The sequence below is a fragment of the Rhinolophus sinicus genome, chromosome 15 (genome assembly GCF_057876585.1).
Source record: "Rhinolophus sinicus isolate RSI-liver-muscle chromosome 15, RSI-T2T, whole genome shotgun sequence".
Classification (NCBI taxonomy): Eukaryota; Metazoa; Chordata; class Mammalia; order Chiroptera; family Rhinolophidae; genus Rhinolophus; species Rhinolophus sinicus.
Window position 1 is genome coordinate 19,576,710 of NC_142515.1, and position 18,907 is coordinate 19,595,616.

Sequence of the window (18,907 nt, forward strand, 5' to 3'; positions counted from 1 at the left end):
ACAGGTAGTACGAAAGGACAGAGTAGGAAGAGCACTGGAAGATTGTAAAGCATGTTAAAAGGCATGATAAAAGAAAGTATAGAGAGAACGGAGACTGATATTGCTGTTGAACTTGAGCCTACAATCATCCACTTGATCTGAGCCTCTTTTACATTAATAAGCCCACGTCCTGTGACCTTCCCTACCTTCCCACTCCATGCTACATACATACAGAGGCTTCCTCGCAGTCTCTCAAATGTGTCAAGCATGCTCTAGTCTCAGGGCTTTGTACTAAAGAAGAGGAAGCACGTCCCTCAAATAGCTGTGTGGTCCATTCCTTCATGTTTTCCACACACACAAAAAAAAGAACAGAATTACCATATGACCCAACAAGCCCTTTCCTGGGTATGTACCCAAAAAATCTGAAAACATCTGTAAAGATATATATATATATATATATATATACTCCAATGTTCATTGTAGCATTATTTACAGTAGCCAAGACATGTAAACAACCAAAGTGCCCTTCAATAGATGATTGGATAAAGAAGATGTGGTACATATACACAATGGAATATTACTCAGCCATAAAAAAAAGAAATACTGCCAGCGAGATGGATGGATCTTGAAATTATCATGGTAAGCAAATTAAGTGAGACAGAAAAAGTCAAGAACCACATAGCTTCATTCATATGTAGGCTACGAAACTGAAAGCAACAAATGAACAAGACAAACAAAGAAACAGAAACCCTTAGACACAGACAACAGTGTAGCGGTTGCCAGAAGGTAAGGGGGTGGGGGGAATGGAAGAAGAGGGAAAAGGGGATCAAACATATGGCGATGGAAGGAGAACTGACTCTGGGTGGTGACGTATTATAGAAGTGTACACTTGAAACCTATATAGTTTTACTAACCAATGTCACCTCAATAAATTTAATAAAAAAAAAATTCAAGCAACACCAAAAAAGTCCCTTTTTAATGATTACCCTGATAGCTTTACTTCAAATTGCAACCTACCTTACTGCCAACCCACCTCATAAACAGCACTCTATCCTCCTACTCTACTTTTATTTCTTCTTATCTTTTCACATAGAAACAATAGAAAGTACCTGTTTATTTCATATACTGTCTTTCTCTACCTGCTTTATGTAAACTCCACAAAGGCAGGGATCTTTGTTCATTTCACTACTGATGTATGTCAAGTGCCTAGAAGTGTACCTGACAAAGAATAGGTAACTAGTAAACGTGTGCTCAATAAATAAACCAGAGCAGCTTATTTACTGTTTATTCCTGTAGGCTATTCTTGGATTCCATGGATCTATCACATTTTACCAGCCTATGTTTGTATTTCTGCACAGCACGTGGCTCTATCAGTTTCTTGGTTCACTCATAGCAATTCCAAGTTTGACTGTGTTGGATTCACAACTACAGTAAGAATGGCTTGTTCCAGTGGATGGAGACTCCCTGAGACCATCTTTTAAAAGGTACTACTTTTCTGTACACTGGGCATCTTCCTACTTCTTTGATGCCTTGTAGACTGTTCTAAAGAAATCTCCTGTGTTGCCTCATCATTCAAGCCTTACATTATATTTAGGAGACTTTGAAAATTTAATTAGAAAACCTCTTTGAATTTAGTGCTGGGCAATTAATAGCTGTGATTAGAAACTCTTTTCCATTTTCATCATGTGTCCTTTAAATCAAGCGGAATATATTGGCAGAATTTTGGCAGAAAAAAAGGAAGTGATATTTGCAGCTACCCCAAGTAATTTCCAACTTTTCTCTAGTGTCTTCTGCAGAGTGGGAGCAGCATTTAACTTGTCATCCCAGAACCTACTCAGTGCCAGCCCATCCATACCCTAGGCCTGTTAGAATTACAGTCATTCCTGTACGCACAGACAGGTGAGTTAAGAAATGAGAAGCTATGAGTAATAGCCACTAATTTTTTTCTATGTGGGCTCCTACTGATACCTTGCCAAGTATTTTCTCTTGGTGTGTACTAAGCCATAGGACTATGCTCTTACTTGGGATGTAACTTCAGAACTGATATAAACCTATATGAGAAAATCAGATATCTTGATGATTTTAAGCAAATATTTGGCATGCTAAACTTCCTTCTATACAATTTGTATGAAAATTCAGTGAAGCCAGAAAGTTGACAACTGATCAAGAGGTAGATCCTGTACACCTCATGTCCTTAAGAAAGTGCTAAGAAATGTGGGGTTATAAAAACATCTCTCCAGTGAGTACCACTAGCCAAACAAGCACAATGTGACAAGTAAAAAGGAAACAAGGAATAAGAAATCATGGCAAATAGTTAAATCCTGGATATTTTCTGTGAGGTTTAAAATAAAAGATATAAGCTATTCTGGGTTTCTGAAAGTTCATAATGATGACATTATTATAAAATACATATGAAGTATAAAACTTGTAGAAAAACATCGATTTTAAGATGAAGGAAATAGAAATTGCTGTTGTTGCAATAGGAATAGAGACAGTGGAAATGGAATGGCTGTATGTGATGCCAGAGGGGTAGTAAATGGGGGTAAGGAGGTTATCACTGTGTGAGGGATGTAAATGATAAATGTCTATTACATTGTTTTATACACCTGAAACTAACTTTTAAAAATTGCTGTTGTTACACAGTAATCATGGGGATGTAGGGTATAGCATAAGGAATATACTCAATAATATTGTAATAACTATGTATGGTGTCAGGTGAGTACTAGGTTTATCAGGGTGATAAATGCGAAGGGGACTGGAGGAGGGTGGAAAAGGTAAACGGATTAAAAAGTACAAGTTGGTAGTTACAAAATATCATGGGGATGTTAATTAAAGCATAGGCAATGTAGTCAATAATATGGTAATAACTACGTATATAGCCAGGTGGGTACTAGCTCGGGGGATCACTTCTCAAATCATATAAATCATAAAAACACTACGCTGTACACCTAAAATTTAAAATAACATTGAATGGCAACTGTAATTGAAAAATGTTAAAAGGGGGAAGAAAGGTAAAGGGGTAAGAAGTTCAAATTTCCAGGTATAAAATACATAAATCTTGGGGATGTGTTATAGAGGATAGGAAATACAGTCAACAATACTGTGATGGTGTGGTACGGTGTCAGATGGTTGCTGGATTTATCTTGGTCATCACTTCTTTAGGTCTATAAATGTCAAATAACTATGGCGTAAACCTGAAACTAACATAATATTGTATGGTATCTATATTTTAATAAAAGTCTTTAAAAATTGTTGCTATAGCGCCTCCCAGAAATATTTAGTTTCAACATTTTGGTAGATATCGTTTCAGTATATTGTACCTCATGCTGTTTTTTTTCCCCCCATGCTTGTTGAATGCTTTCAGAAGTAAATAGCAACAATAACAATAAAGGCTCAGTCTTTAAAAATCTCTGAAGGATGACAAAAATTTGGCATGCTTATTGTTCTAACGCCTATCCAAGATCAATTCATGATTACAAAATAGTTTCTTGGGAGTAGCTTTTAGGGAATAAAAAGTGCTATAATGACTACAGAGTTGATGTCAAGAATGTTATCATCATCAATGAAAATTTGCTGAGAAGGCTCCTCATTCATGGGGAATATATACAGTGGAATATATAGGGTGCACATCGGGAAATATGACCAATAACAGATTGTAGCCCTTGGTGAGAGCCAAATGTGCGGTGTAGACCTTTTGTTCACAGGCTGTCAGCATCAGGCATGTACCTGGAAGCTTGTTAGAAATACAGAAACTCAGCTCCTGCTTTAATTAACTGAGTAAGAATCTGCTTTTATCGAGATCCCAAATAAGACCCTTTCGGTATACCAAGGAAATTCAACATGAGTTGTAAAGAATCAAGCAATAACATCAAATACAGCAAAACCAAAACAGGATCTTATGCTGTACACACACACTTTGGAGAAAATAATAAAAATGAGCAAGAGGCCAACGGTTTAAATACAAATTATGGAGGACAAACTTGAAATTGAGGACAGTCTATCCATTAACACATTCCCCCCCACTGCCATTTGTAAGGAAAAGTAGCCTAAAAACTATTTTAAAGGTGTACCTGGAAATTACCAACCAAAGATCATCATTTGACAAACACTAGCTTATGTCATGGCTGAAAAACAAAGTTCTTGTCCCACCTTTTGGAAATTATTTATTCTTTAATGATGTGTCAACTAAGTACTTTAATTTACATCAAAGAGGGAGTCAGTTAAAATATACAAAGTCAGGTTAAAGAAACAAGAATATAATATAATGATATATTGGTGTGTAGGCAGAAAATACTTAAACTCTAGTTACTTATTTTATCATAATTTAAATTTATATTATTGTTCTTAATGAATAATGTAAATATTAGTAAAATTTTATGCTGATATAGTCTATAATAAACATACATTATTCAAAAGTATTTTCTTGATAAGGATATACTTATCACAGAATTACACATTTACCAATTTAATTTAACATTTTTTCTCAATCTTCCTCAAAAGGTTTGCCAATACTTTATTACTTAATTAAATTTATGAGATACTAATGTAATATATTGTTTTGCATTTGTATTTAGGAGAAAGCTGTGTCTCCAAGTATGAGCAACTGCTTTTTTAAGAGATTCTTTTAGCAATCCTCATTGATAAAGTATGCCATCAAACCTTCTTCTTACTGTTTCCAGTCTCATATGTAAGAACCAAAAATTACCATTTTATTAGAGCAGAACAGAGGAAAACGACAAGCGAGTACTTCATAATAGCTATATGTAGGTGTTGTTTTCAACATACTCGTCTCTAAATAAATGTTGCTTATTTGATGGGTTGATTACTTAAGTCATTACTTACCTCACAGGCACAATGACTAGAGTGGAATTTAAATCAGTGTTTCTCAAAATCATGTTCCCTCACTTGTATGCTCCCGGTTCATCCAGTCTTTTTTGAAACACATTAGGTGTTCACAAGACCATCCCTACTTGAGAATGTAGGCGGAATCTCGGATTCTGTATTTATCTAAAAGCATCCCGAATGATTCTAATGCATATTAAAGTATAAGAAACAATGAGATTCTAATCTTTACCTTGATTTATAGGAGGATTTCCTTATAGGACCAAAATTATACCACAAAATCATTGCAATCTTCATTCCCACAATTCCCATGCCTTTCTAATGAAACTATTCTGAAATGATATAGCACATCTTACTGACTGACATCTCGTTTTGATATCCACTTTTCAAGATTTATTGTAGTGTGGGGTAAATATTCACTTCAACATTGACCTATCATTTACCCATTAACTGTGTGCATCTTCTGTGTCTCAGCAGGAGACTTCTAATGTGTCTTTAACTGGGACCGCACTGAATTTAACCATTTACATGAGATACACTGGAGGAATTGAAAAGCAACAGTATTGATGAGGAGAAGAGTAGAAAAAAATTGATTTATGTAGCAAGATAAATGCCAGCACTTAAAAAATCAAATGCACTTGCATTTTAGGAAAACAAGCTTGAATCATAACACTCAGATGAAAAACAAACAAACAAACAACAACAACAAAAAAAAACCTACAAAAAAACCCTGAATATAGAAAGTTTGTTTCTATGATGGAAGTATACTTATCTTTTACAGTGAATCCTAATGGAATGAGTGAACCCATTTTCAAAGGAAATGGTGTCTGTTCCTATTAGCAAATACAAGCCTACTGGGAGGCGGTCCTGTAAGGAGAAACTTATGAAAAGAAAAATAATGTAGGTGGTGGATACTGTGGGCTTCTAGCAGTCTCCTTGGGAAATTAAAAAAAAAAAAAAAATGGCTCTTCATTTTAAGTAAATCTAAACATAATAGTAGGAGACTTAGTGTGATTCAGCCCCAGGGGGAATGGAAAGATGTAGAGATTGGAGTTGGGCAATGTAATGTCCCCAGTTCTTCCATGCACATCCTCAGGTAAGCCACTTTCTTCAAACAAAACTTAACCCTCTACTCTGAAGAGACAGAAACATTTCAGAGGGATGTTTTTTGGAGGTTTGCACTTGTGATTAGAGGGTATTGTTTGGAAATTTCTTCAACACTGATGTTTGTTAGCCTCTTCTACATTAGAATCAGCAAAGCAGCCTAGATTGTCTATAAACGTCCCTTTAAAAAAGGCCACATCTGAAACCTGAGCCATCATCCTCAAAAAGTATACTGAAGACCCTTCAAGGATGGAGCTTCTCTCTTTGCTTTGTGCAGTAATGTCCCAACCTCCATTCATGACAGAGTAACTTTTCCTAATGGCTCTTGAGAGGCATTTGGGAAATCCGACTTTATCTCCTGGTCAAGCTGCTGCACAAAGATGTCACCTGCATGTTACATGACAGAAAGTCACAGTGCTTGAGAAAAGGCTAGAGCCTCCACGTCCCCTGGAAGTTTCCCCAGTGATCTTTAGCTAACTTTTTGTGAGCTGCTCCCAACAGTTTTAAAGAAGTATGTTCCTGGCTGTCAGGCCCCAATGATGCCTAATTTACACAGATAAGGAGTTCTAATAAGATACATTAGAAAGTCACTTATGCCATAAGGTATTCACATCATCTTAAGACATTTCTATTTGGCTAATAGGAAATGAAAGTGTGGAATAATGCTTTTCTCATTCTATTAAAAAAACGGAAAGGGAAAAGCCTTATTTTGGCCACCAGGGGCCCCTTCTCATGTTTGTTCACGGCTGTCTCAGCTAATCATTTTCGGTGCTTTCAAAAGCAAAGGATGAGTTTTGACTTCATAGAAAATGAGTTCAAACCAGAAGGTTCATGTGGCTTCCAATCTTTGGATTACTGCCATGGCGTGCTGCATTTCACCTTTGATTTAAGGATAGAGAACATGTGGCTTCCTAAAAATGAAAAAAAAACCTCTTATGCTCAGTTCCCAAAAGGCTAATGCAAGCAGCTGTTAAAGGGGAAATAAAAAGGCAGACACCGGAATACCAAATGAGTAAAACTTAGTGAATCTGGTTTGCCAGATCACCTCTCTGTAACCCTGAGAAACCAGGATGGCAAATATGTCTCATTTACTCTTTACCTAACTCATGACAAATATACAATTGTTGGGTGTTGTCATAAGTAAAAATCCTGCAGAATAGCAGTTTGGTGAAATAATTAATAATAATAATAATATCATAAGCTAACATTGAATGATTGAGAACCAGGTACTATGTTAAGTATCTTATATGTATTATTAAATTAAATCATACCAAACTTGTGAGATAGGAATTATTAATAGTATTATTATCCTATTTTAAAGATAAAATTAACTTCTTAACTTAAAATCAAGTTGCTGAAACCGAGGAGTGACGTCATAGGAATGGTGGCAGCGGGGTGTACTTTTTGAGTTCTCCTCCGGATCTTATCACAAAAGGGACATCTATAACCCATCAAAGGACTCTCTGCTCATCACGCAGAACAGCTAAGAGACTTGTGAAAGGATTACTTGAAGGTGGGCAAATTGGGCGAGCAGGGGAAGAGGGAAGGGAGCGGAGTAGAGACATGCCCGCATCTGCAGCACTCCCAGGGATCAGCAGTAGGCAGCAGACACAGCTCTGGGCTTTCAGCAGCTCAGAAATCTCCCGCCCGCCACACACACACACACACAGAAGTGCCCTAAGACTCAGGAGAACTGGACACAGAGCTGGTGGTGCTACTCTCAGTGCGCATATGTGCAGGCAAGGGCAGAAATTGCACTGACTTTGTAGAAACTATCATCCAGACCCCTCAGCCCCACACATCTAAATCTGCAGTTCCAATGTCACTCTGGGCACCGGGTGACGGCTCTGCCTGTACAATATACAAAGGACTCTTTGGTACAGCAGAAGACAACCTGGAGATTACTTGGCGGTCTTAAGCCAAGACTGGCCCTGCTTTTTGTTTTGTTTGGTTTGGTTTGGTTTTATCTTTCTATCTTTGATATCTTTGCCTGTGTTGAGTGTAAGTTGTCGGTTGTTTTTACATGCGAATGTATTTGATTTCTCTTTGTTGTTGTTGTGCTTGGTGATTTGCTTTGTTCTGAAATTGCCCTACCAGGGCCCAGCTTAAGAGGCACAAGATTCAACATACCCAGAGGCCAACTCCAGACCAAACCAGAGTACTACCGGGTTTGACCTACAAGTGATACATCCAAAGGGAATTCTCTACAGGCACAAGAGCCCATAGAGGCCAAACCACATTTAAGTGGTCAACCCTCATGCAACAGATCACCCTGCAGTGGGCAGAGCTAAGTCTCACAACTAGTCAGCCTAGGAGTTAACCCCACCTACTCACAAGTGAAAAACAATTAAAGATCTTCTTTCACAGGATAATATACACAATGCAAGAGTCACCTTTGGAGCACATGCAGAGGAGAAGAACGAAGTAGTGCAAGTGAAATATAAAGGACACATACTACATAAGATAACCCAGCAAGAACTAAGAATTCTAGGGGATCTACCTAATACATCAAAGCAAACACAGAGAGTCAGCCAGAATGGGGAAACAAAGAAACATGTCCCAAATAAAAGAACAGAAGGAACCTCCAGAAATGGAACCAAATGAAACAGAGGTAACCAACCTATCAGAGACAGAGTTCAGAACACTGATGATTATAATGTGTAAAGAGTTTAGAGACAACATAAAGAAGGATAGAGAAATCATAATGAACAACCAGTTAGAAATAAAGAATACAATTACTGAAATAAAGAACTCACTTGAAGGAATTAACATCAGGTTAGATGAAGCAGAGGATCGAATCAGCGACTTAGAAGACATGTTAGCAGAGATCACACAAACAGAACAACAGAAAGAAAAAAGAATAAAAAACAATGAAGATGGTTTAAGAGACCTCTGGGATAACATCAAGCGCAACAACATGCGCATCATAGGAATACCAGAAGGTGAAGAGAGGAAGCAAGGGATTGAGAGCATATTTGAAGTAATAATGTCTGAAAACTTCCCTAACCTGATGAAGGAAACCAACATACAACCCAGGAAGTGCAGAGAGTTCCAACCAGGATAAACCCAAACAGGTCCACACCAAGACACATTATAGTTAAAATGGCAAAGATTAAAGACAAAGAAGCAGCAAGAGAAAGACAGAGGGTTACATACAAGGGAACTCCCATAAGACTATCAAATGACTATTCTACAGAAACATTGAAGGCCAGGAGGGAGTGGCAGGAGATACTCAAAGTGATGGAAAACAAAGGCCTACAACCTAGATTGCTTTATCCAGCAAGGCTATCATTTCAAGTTGATGGAGAGATAAAGAGCTTCCCAGAAAAGAATAAGCTAAAGGAATTTATTACCACCAAGCCAGCCTTGCAAGAAATACTAAAAGGACTTCTGTAAATAGAAGAAAGATGAAAACAATCTAACTTCAAATTTAAAAATGGCAATAACTATGTACCTATCAATAATCACTTTAAATGTAAACAGATTAAATGTTCCAATCAAGAGACATAGGGTGGCTGAGTGGATAAGAAAGCAAGACCCGTGTATATGCTGTATACAAGAGACTCACCGCAGATCAAAAGACACACACAGGCTGAAAGTGAAGGGTTGGAGTAAGATATTTCACGCAAATGGAAATGAGAAAAAAGCTGGAGTTGCAATACTTATATCTGACAAAATAGACTTTAAAATGAGGAACATATTAAAAGACAAAGATGGGCATTATATAATAATAAAGGGATCAATTCGACAAGAGGACATAACCCTAGTAAACATCCATGCACCCAACATAGGAACACCTAAATATACAAAATAGATATTGACTGACATAAAGACAGATCAACAGTAACACTGTCATAGTAGAGGACTTCAACACACCTCTGACAACAAGGGACAGGTCTTCCAGACAGAAAAATCAATATAGAAACAACAGCCTTAAATGACACATTGGACCACTTGGATTTAATCGATATTTTCAGAGCATTTCACCCCAATGCTGCAGAATACACGTTCTTCTCAAGCGCACATGGAACATTTTCTAAGATAGACCATATGTTAGGCCACAAAACAAGTCTTGATAAATTTAAGAAAATTGAAATCATACCAATTGTATTCTCTGACCACAGTGCTATGAAATTAGAAATGAACTACAGGAAAAAAATTGGAAGACACACCAATTCACGGAGGCTGAATAATATGTTACTAAATAATGAATGGGTTAACCAGGAGATCAAGGAAGAAATCAAAAGATATCTTGAGACAAACGAAAATGAAAACACAATGACCCAAAATCTATGGGATGCCACGAAAGCAGTCCTAAGAGGGAAATTCATAGCATTGCAGGCCTACCTAAAGAAACAAGAAAAATCACTAATCAACAGTTTATCTTCACACGTAAGGGATCTGAAAAAGAATAGCAAAATAAGCCCAAAGGGAGTACAAGAAAGGAGATAATAAAGATCAAAGCGGAAATGAAATAGAAATCAGAAAAACAATACAAAAGATCCAAAAACAATACAATGAATCCAAGAGTTGGTTCTTAGAGAATATAAACAAAATTGACAAACCTTTAGCCAGACTCATTAAAAAAAGAGAGAGAGAGGACCCAAATTAATAAAATCAGAAATGAAAGAGGAGAAGTGAAAACAGACACCGCAGAAATACAAAAAATTTTAAGAAATTACTATGAGCAACTATATGCCAACAAATTTGACAACCTGGAAGAAATGGACAATTTCCTAGATGCATACAACCTTCCAAGGCTAACTCAAGAAGAAACAGAAAACCTGAATAGACTGATTACCACCAGGGAAATTGAATCAGTAATCAACAATCTCCCAACAAACAAAAGCCCTGGACCAGATGGCTTTACAGGTGAATTTTACAAAACGATCTAAAAAGAATTATCACCTATTCCCCTCAAGCTCTTCCAAAACATCCAGAAGGAGGGAAGGCTCCCAAAAATTTTTTATGAAGCTACTATTACCCTGATCCCAAAATCAGACAAAGACACCACAAAAAAAGAAGACTAAAGGCCGATATCTCTAATGAACATAAATGCAAAAATCCTCAATAAAATATTAGCGAACAGAATTCAGCAATACATTTATACAATGGAGTATTACACAGCCATAAAGAAGAAAGAAATCTTACCATTTGCAACAACATGGATGGACCTAGAGAACATTATGTTAAGTGAAATAAGTCAGAAAGAGAAAGACAAATACCATATGATCTCACTTATATGTGGAATCTAAAAAAAAGAATAAATGAATGAACTAATCAGAAACAGTTTTGGAGACATAGAGGAAAAACTGAGGGTTGCTAGATGGGAGGGGGGGTGGGGATAAGGGGGAAAGTGAGGGGATTAGAAAACAGTAACTACAAGATGCCCATGGCATTCTGAAAATTAATTTGGGGAATGTAATCAATAATGTAAAGATTTTGTAGGGTATCCGATGGACACTTGTCTTATTAGGGAGACCACCTCAGGGATGATGTAGATGCCTGATCACTGCACTGTACACCTGAAGCTGAAGCTGAACAATAATGAATGTCAACTACAAGTTTGTATGTATATGTGTGTGTGTGTGTGTGTGTATATATATATACTTAAATATATATATATATATATATATATATATATATATATATATATATATATATACTTACAAGAAGCGGAGCACAGCATTAGGAATAGAGACAGTGGAAATGTAATGGCTCTGTGCGATGTCAGAGGGATAGTGGATGGGGGAGGGGGGTTCACACAGGGTGAGGGATATAAAAGATAAACGATAAACGTGTAAGTATTACTTTGTCTTGTGCACCTGAAACTAATAAAAATTAAAACATTAAAATTACAAAATTTAAAAAAATGAAACAAAACAAACAATGAAACCATGTAATAAAACAAAGAACAACCTCCTAAAAAAAAAAAAATGAAGTTGCTAACTTACATCTTCATTACCAGTGAATGAGAGGTGATATTAGAGAGAGAAAAAAAGTCTGATTCTTTAGCCCACATTTTCAACCGTACTTTAAAAATTAAAGGTGACCAGCAATTGATTTTCTTAAGTTAAACTTGTATTGGACAAATGTTTCAACATTTCCCTTAATAAAGGATTTCTCAAACAACATCAACAGACATGAGTGTTTTGATATGAAATTGTTGCACCCTAACAAGCCATGTCTGTAAAGGAGCTGGTGATGACTCGGAACAGGCCACCTCCCAGCAGTCAGCCACCTCTAGATGGAGGTTGAAAGTCTATTCAATGACATTAAAATTCCCCTCCAAGGTTATGTGTCATGCGGGCATGGAAAGTAAGAATGATGCCATTTAGATAGGGACAGGGTGTAGGGCGACACAGAGGGTGGGGCAGCACTCCCTTCTGAAAGGAGGGTCTTTTCCTTTCAAGCAACACACAAGCCATAACCTGCATGATCTCAGTTTCTCTTCTTTGAAACAGAGCGTTTTCACTGATGGATTCCAGAGGCGACTTCACAATGTTAAAACTTGCCCAGCTCTTCTTAGAACCTAAATTAATGCCAACTCTTTCCCCAGAGCCCTGTTTTATGCTCTCCAAAGGACTGGAGATTTGTCGACCATCTGCCACAAGGGGAATTTAGCTTCCACCAAGATCCATGTTCTTTATTTTCCCGCCCTGGAGCCCCTTCTCTTTCTGGCTGCCAGCCATCCCAGCAAGGCCAAATTGTCACTGACTTCTCAGTTAAAGAGAAAGGCTTTAGAGTTAGTCTGTGAGGCGAATCATGCCATAAAGTTACCAGAGTAATTAAGCCATTACAGTTTTTAGGGGTTTTTAAATACAGGCAATTTGAATGTAAATTGAGCCTGAGCATAGCCACATCCTATGTTTTCCTTGGTCTGCTCAGCACCAGATTGTGAGCAGGAAAACAGCTGAGGTAACATCCTGTAACAGCAGGGTCACTTCCTCATTTTCACTGTGGTTTCCATAATAAATTTATAAAGTGGTTTATTCCTTTGGCTTGGCCCAGGATTCAGGGGCTTGGACCCTTGAAATTCCAGGTACAGAGTCCAACCACATGGATAGCGTTTCAACTGCCAGCCTATCCCCCGCTTTCTCAGAAACACTACCCCACATATTCTTCTGTAAAGAACACTATGCTACAGAATGTGCTTGAGAAAAGCAGTCTCTTTGGAAAAATGATTCTACATTTCAGCCCTGAGGTTAGAGAGTGGAAACTAAAAGAGATTACAACTCAATGTTCTTTAAGTTCGACTAGCAGAGGATAAGGTCAATTTAAATCTCCCCTTGGGGGAAGTGTACATTTGGGAAAAGAGCAAGAAACCTATTGCTTATGCTCTGAACCTAACTCAGCATTTCACGGATTAGGCAGTTTTACTAGTTGATAGTTGTTTGTTCCAACAGGGTATAATATTTGTTGTTTAGCAGGACACTTGGTGGATTTTTTGCATCTCAGATTAACTAATCCCCACTGTCCCGACACACACACACGTATATAAACAAGTATAACATACATTGAGATGCTAAAAGGAACATTGCTTTGGCAGTACATATATGAAACTTGAAATGATATAGAGAAAATTAGCATGCCTCCTGTGCAAAAATAACACACAAATTTGTGAAGTGATCAACATAAGACCTGAAACCATAAAACTCCTAGAAGAAAACATAGGTGGCAAGCTCCTTGGCATCTTGACTATATATATATATATATTTTATTTGACACCACAAGCAAAGGCAACAAAAGCAAAAATAAACAAGTGGGACTTCACCAAACTAAAAAGCTTCTGCACAACAAATTAAAGGGTAACCTACCAAATGAGAGAAAATGTTTGCATATACTATATCTGGTAAGGGATTAATATCCAAAATATATAAAGAACTCACACAACTAAATAGAAAAAGAAAACAAATCATCTATTTTAAAAATGGGCAGATAATGTGAAAAGATTTTTTTTCCAAAGACAACATACTGAAGGCAGCAGACATGACAAGGTGCTCAATATAATTAATCATGAGAGAAATGCAAATCAAAACCACAATGAGATATCACCTGTTAGAATGGCTGTTATCAAAAAGACAGCAAATAACAAGTGTTGGTAAAGATGTGGAAAAAAGGGAACCCTCGAGCACTGTGGGTGGGAATGTAAATTGGTGCAGTCACTATGAAAAACAGTATGAAGATTTCTGAAAATATCAAAACTAGAACTGCCATATGATCAAGCAACTCCAGTTCTGGGAATATATCCAAAGTAAACCAAAACATAACTGGAAGATGTAGAAATGTATGTACCCCTGTGGTCATAACAGCATTTATTTACAATAGCCAAGATATGGAAACAATCTAAGTGTCCATCACTGAGTGGATACAAATATATAAAACAATGGAATATTATTCAGACATAAAAAGGAAGGAAATTTGTAACAACATGGATGGAACTTGAGGGTATTATGCCAAGTGAAATAAGTCAGGCAGAGAAAGACAAATACCATATGATCTCACTTATATGTGAAATCTTAAAAAACAAAAAAAAACTGAACTCACAGATAGAGAATTAACTGATGGGGCTGGGGGAGGGCGGAGAGCGGAGAATGTGTGAAATGTTCAAACAGCTATGAAAATAAATGTAATGGGGATGTAATGTACAGCATGACTATAGTTAATAATACTGCATTGCATATTTTAAAGTTATTAGGAGAGTAGACCTCAAAAGTTGTCATTAGAGAAAAAAAAAAAGCTATTACCATGTTTCCCCGAAAATAAAACCGGGTATTATATTAACTTTTGCTCCAAAAGACGCATTAGGGTGTATTTTCAGGGGATGTATTATTTTGTCATGTACAACAATCTACCGTTATTCAAATACAGTCATGTCATCTTCTTCTGGAACATCGTCATAATGTACTAACTGTGTCCATCTGGCTGACGATATTAACTGGGGCTTATTTTTGGGGTAGGTCTTATTTTCAGGGAAACAAGGTACTATGTATGGGGACAGATGTTAACTATACTTATTGTGAGATAATTTCATAAGCTATACAAATATTGAATCATTATGTTGTACAGCTGAAGATAATAATATAATGTTTCATCAATTATACCTCAATATAAAATAAATAAAAATATAAAAGGAACGTTGCTGTTATTTGCTCATGATAAAACAGTCCCAAATCCTATACCCACCCTTTGAGCTGCTGACAGTTGTATCTCCTGTCCTAAAACTAGTCCAACCTGAGAGAGAGAGGTGGGATGGAGCTGAGCAAGCAGAGTAGTGATATGGGGCGAGTGAAATGGTCTGTAATGAAAAATATAAATATCAATGATTTAAAGATACTTATGGGTTTCCTCCAGTTCTAGTAATTCTTTACAATGACACAATGTTTCATGGTGATCAAATAGTTTGTATTGTTAGGTCATCCTAATAATCCTTTGAAGTTGGCATTTGTGGGGACAGAGCCAGGAGTGCAGTTTCCAGGCTCTCAGCCTCACGTGGAAAGGTGCTGGCTCAGGTAGAAAATGGCCATCAACTGTGATTGGATGGACATCAGCTGTGGCTAGTTGGCCGTCAGCTGTAACCAGTGAGCCATTGGCCCCTAATATAATTGCCGTGGCTACCCTAGCAGAGAAAAAATGGGGGGCTAGCAAGAAGGTGGTAGCTGGCAAGCGCGGATTGCTGTTAGGATGGCGGGTTGCAGACAGCGTGGCTCCTGCTTCCTGTGTCTCCAACCCAGCCGCCAGCGAGAATATAGTGGTGTGACTCCCCTATCTATGGTTCCGTGGGTGTTCCATTTTGGCCTCACCATATCCTGCGTTCTTATGTGGGGAGCAGGACCGGAGACCCCACATGACCCCCTGCATGCCAGCATTAAATCATGTGTGTGGAGAGACAGAAGGAAAAAAGTAACTCTCAGGGGATTGGAACCTGAATCCCCTTCTTCCTAATATAATGCTAGGTTACCTTGGACTTCAACTTCACTTGTATTCATATATAGGATTATGGTCTGTCTTCCCAAACTATAGCCTCACAGAAAAAGTTTCTGTAACCCCCAAACCATGTGTCCACATGCTCTTTTCTATTAAAGGTTAACTCATTTGAATCCTATTTTATGTAAACTTGGTTGAATAAAACATTAGATTTGTTAAAATGAAATAAAACATACACTGTTAAGTGCATACCAAACAGAATCTCTGGAAATTTCCTTTAGAGAATGAGTGTCTCTAAAGAGTTTAAATGCTTGGATTAAAAGAAAACTACAATGGACGCGCAGTTTTGCAAGTAAACCTCCTGCATTCTAGGAAGGTATCTATGCGGTACTGGGTGGTTTTTGCAGTAAAAGGGCACCGAGTGAAAAGTTCATTGTTTTCAGGAGGATGAATTCCAAAGACGCTTTCCCTGAAATACCTTGGCATGTGATAGGTAACTTCTTGCTTGAGTTTCATAAAATGAGGCTCTTGATCCCCCCCTTTCTGAGATATCTATTTTTGTTGTGCACCTTGCACACCGTAAGACCTCATAATTCCTTGTTTTGAATCCCCCTTGATGAAAGGAACACTGAAAAGCAAAATCTATGGGATAGAATGAAAGAAGAAAATAATAGCTGAGTGTAGATCATCAAATCTAAAAGGATAAAGTAACTTCTGTGATGCCCAGCCCCTCCTTTGCTAAGTCCAGGTTTTAACAACTTACGTTTAGAATCCTTTGATTTTCTTTTCAGCTTCCGTGGACCACTTGGGAGAAGAGTGTCACGTATATCCAAATGCACACAGCCAGCTATCAAAGCACCTTGAAAGCGGAGGTACTGTTTCTGTAAAATGAGCTCACCAACTCCCACAATTCCTGAGATCAAGGTTTATATTGGTTCCTTAAATATTACCAATTTCTCTATGGCTTACGGCCAAATGCCATTTGTTCAATTACCTTAAGCAGCGGTTCTCAATCTTTAGTAGGCAGCAGAATCACCTGGAGTTGCTTTTTAAAACACAGGTTGCTGGATTTTACCTCCAGAGTTTGTGATTGAGGAGATCTGGACTAGAGCCCAATAATTTCATTTCTAACAAATTCCCAGGTGATGCTGATGCTGCTAGTCTAGGTATGGGGATTACACTTTGAGGACCTCTAGCCTAGGAGGCTCCATTGCCTGTGAGATGTACAGTAACTATTCTAGAGATGTCCGGATGAAAAAGTCCTCTGTACTTCTGGCCTCAGTGAGGATTTGAGTTGGTATAATAGGAGAATGGGCTATGAGCAGGAGATAAGAAGGTCAAGTGTGTTAGATCTCAATTCCATCCATCTTCAAGCTCTAGGGCTGAGAACGTTAGGTATTCAAGGTGCCCAGTGGATTTTCAGGCTATTTAGCTTTTAAAGGATGAAGTCTGCCAGCTTGCAGTTTGAAGGCAAGCAGCCAAAAATTTGTCAGAGGATAAAAGATACGGCCTGAAGGTGCTTGCCCCAAAGCTTTGAATTTATCTGATGTAACCAAGTCATGACTTAAGGGGGAAGAAATTCTGTTTGGTAAAATAATCAGTTACATTTCCTAACATTTGGGGAGGAGACCCAAGAAAAAGGAAGTTCTCCTTAACCTCTAGAGATTTGTTGAGGCTTCCCCTTACAGGGGTAGCCCTTTGAGATTATGTAATTAAGGGAAATGAAATAGTTTAGAAACAGCTGCACAAGGAGTTAGGACTGGAATGGATCACACATATGTCAGAGAACCACTGAAGTTAGGCATATATAATCACAGCTTGATTCTCAAACTATCATCAATAGAAATAGAAACGGAGTCCAAATTAAAGAGAGGTTTCTGGGCTAAGGGTTGGCGGACAAATAGAATGCAGCTGTCCCCAAAGAGAGCTTTGTGGTTTCCTTTTTCTGTGATCACAAGTCATTTGGAAAGAGATACTCTTATTGTGTAGTCTTTGTGAGCACACGGTTTTATTCCCTTATCCTTGTCCGCCTTTCCTTTTTCAATTGTTCAGACACAACCTTAGTCCCTACTCTGTGCAAAGCAGTGCATCAGATCCTTTGTTTGATACACAATAAGTAGATGATGTAAGACTCTACTCCCACAGACTCTAGGGAAGCACCCTTTCGTCACCTCTTCCAGTTTCTTGTGGTTGCTGGCTATCTTGGCTTGTAGCCACATACCCCCATGAATCTTCACATGGACTCCTCTTGTATGTGTTTCTTCTCCTCTGTCAGTGTCTTATAAAGACATTCGTCATTCGATTTACCCCCCACCCAGACAATAAAAAAAAACTCATATCAAGAATATCGTAACTTAATTATGTCTGCAAAGACTCTTTTTCCAAATAAGATCCCATTCACGCATTCTAGGGATTTCTTATGGACATATCTTTTGGGGAGTCACCATTCAACCCACCACACTAGCGTTACTTTCCTGAAACAATATAAATCTGTGTCACTGCTGTGGGTTAAAATCCTTCAGTGGTTCCCCATTACCTAAGTAGTCCAGACTCCTTTGCATGGCATGAAAAACATTTATGACCTGATCCTTTCCTAATCTTCCAGAAAAATGTGCTTCATAATGGCAGACAGTACACCATGGCCATTCCTTCCCAAAGACATCTGCAGAGAAAAACAGAGGAGGAGGTATCCTTGGGGAAACAGGACTGCCTCCTAATCAAACAACTAGAGGTACAGAATATTGAAATTTGGTATTTTGCATAAATGTGACAATTTGAATTTACCAGTGGGTCAGAGCATGAATCATAGAGATTAGTTTACACTTGTATTTTTTTATTACCTGGGACAATACTTGGCATTAATAAATTATTAATATGTTTTATTAAAAGGAGTGAATAGATGCAAGCATTGAATTCACAGTTCAAGGGCTCAGGTTCTCCCTTTCCCACCCAATGTTTGCCTTTTTGCTCCCCCTTCTAGCTGAAGTTTTTTTAATATATGTTTTTGCTTTTGAATCTCTCTTTTAGAAGAGTGTACTTACTTATGTTTCATTGG

General features: G+C 37.8%; 1 long non-coding RNA gene and 1 other non-coding gene across 2 annotated transcripts; both read left to right on the forward strand.

The window, feature by feature from the left end:
* Positions 1 to 500: 500 nt before the first annotated feature.
* Positions 501 to 18,577, forward strand: LOC148755165 (uncharacterized). Its single transcript, XR_016018816.1, has 4 exons — positions 501 to 1,463; positions 1,764 to 1,878; positions 16,644 to 16,724; positions 18,458 to 18,577. It is a non-coding gene; the product is annotated as an uncharacterized LOC148755165 (long non-coding RNA).
* Positions 13,463 to 13,565, forward strand: LOC141572953 (U6 spliceosomal RNA). Its single transcript, XR_012498543.1, has one exon. It is a non-coding gene; the product is annotated as a U6 spliceosomal RNA (small nuclear RNA).
* Positions 18,578 to 18,907: the final 330 nt, after the last annotated feature.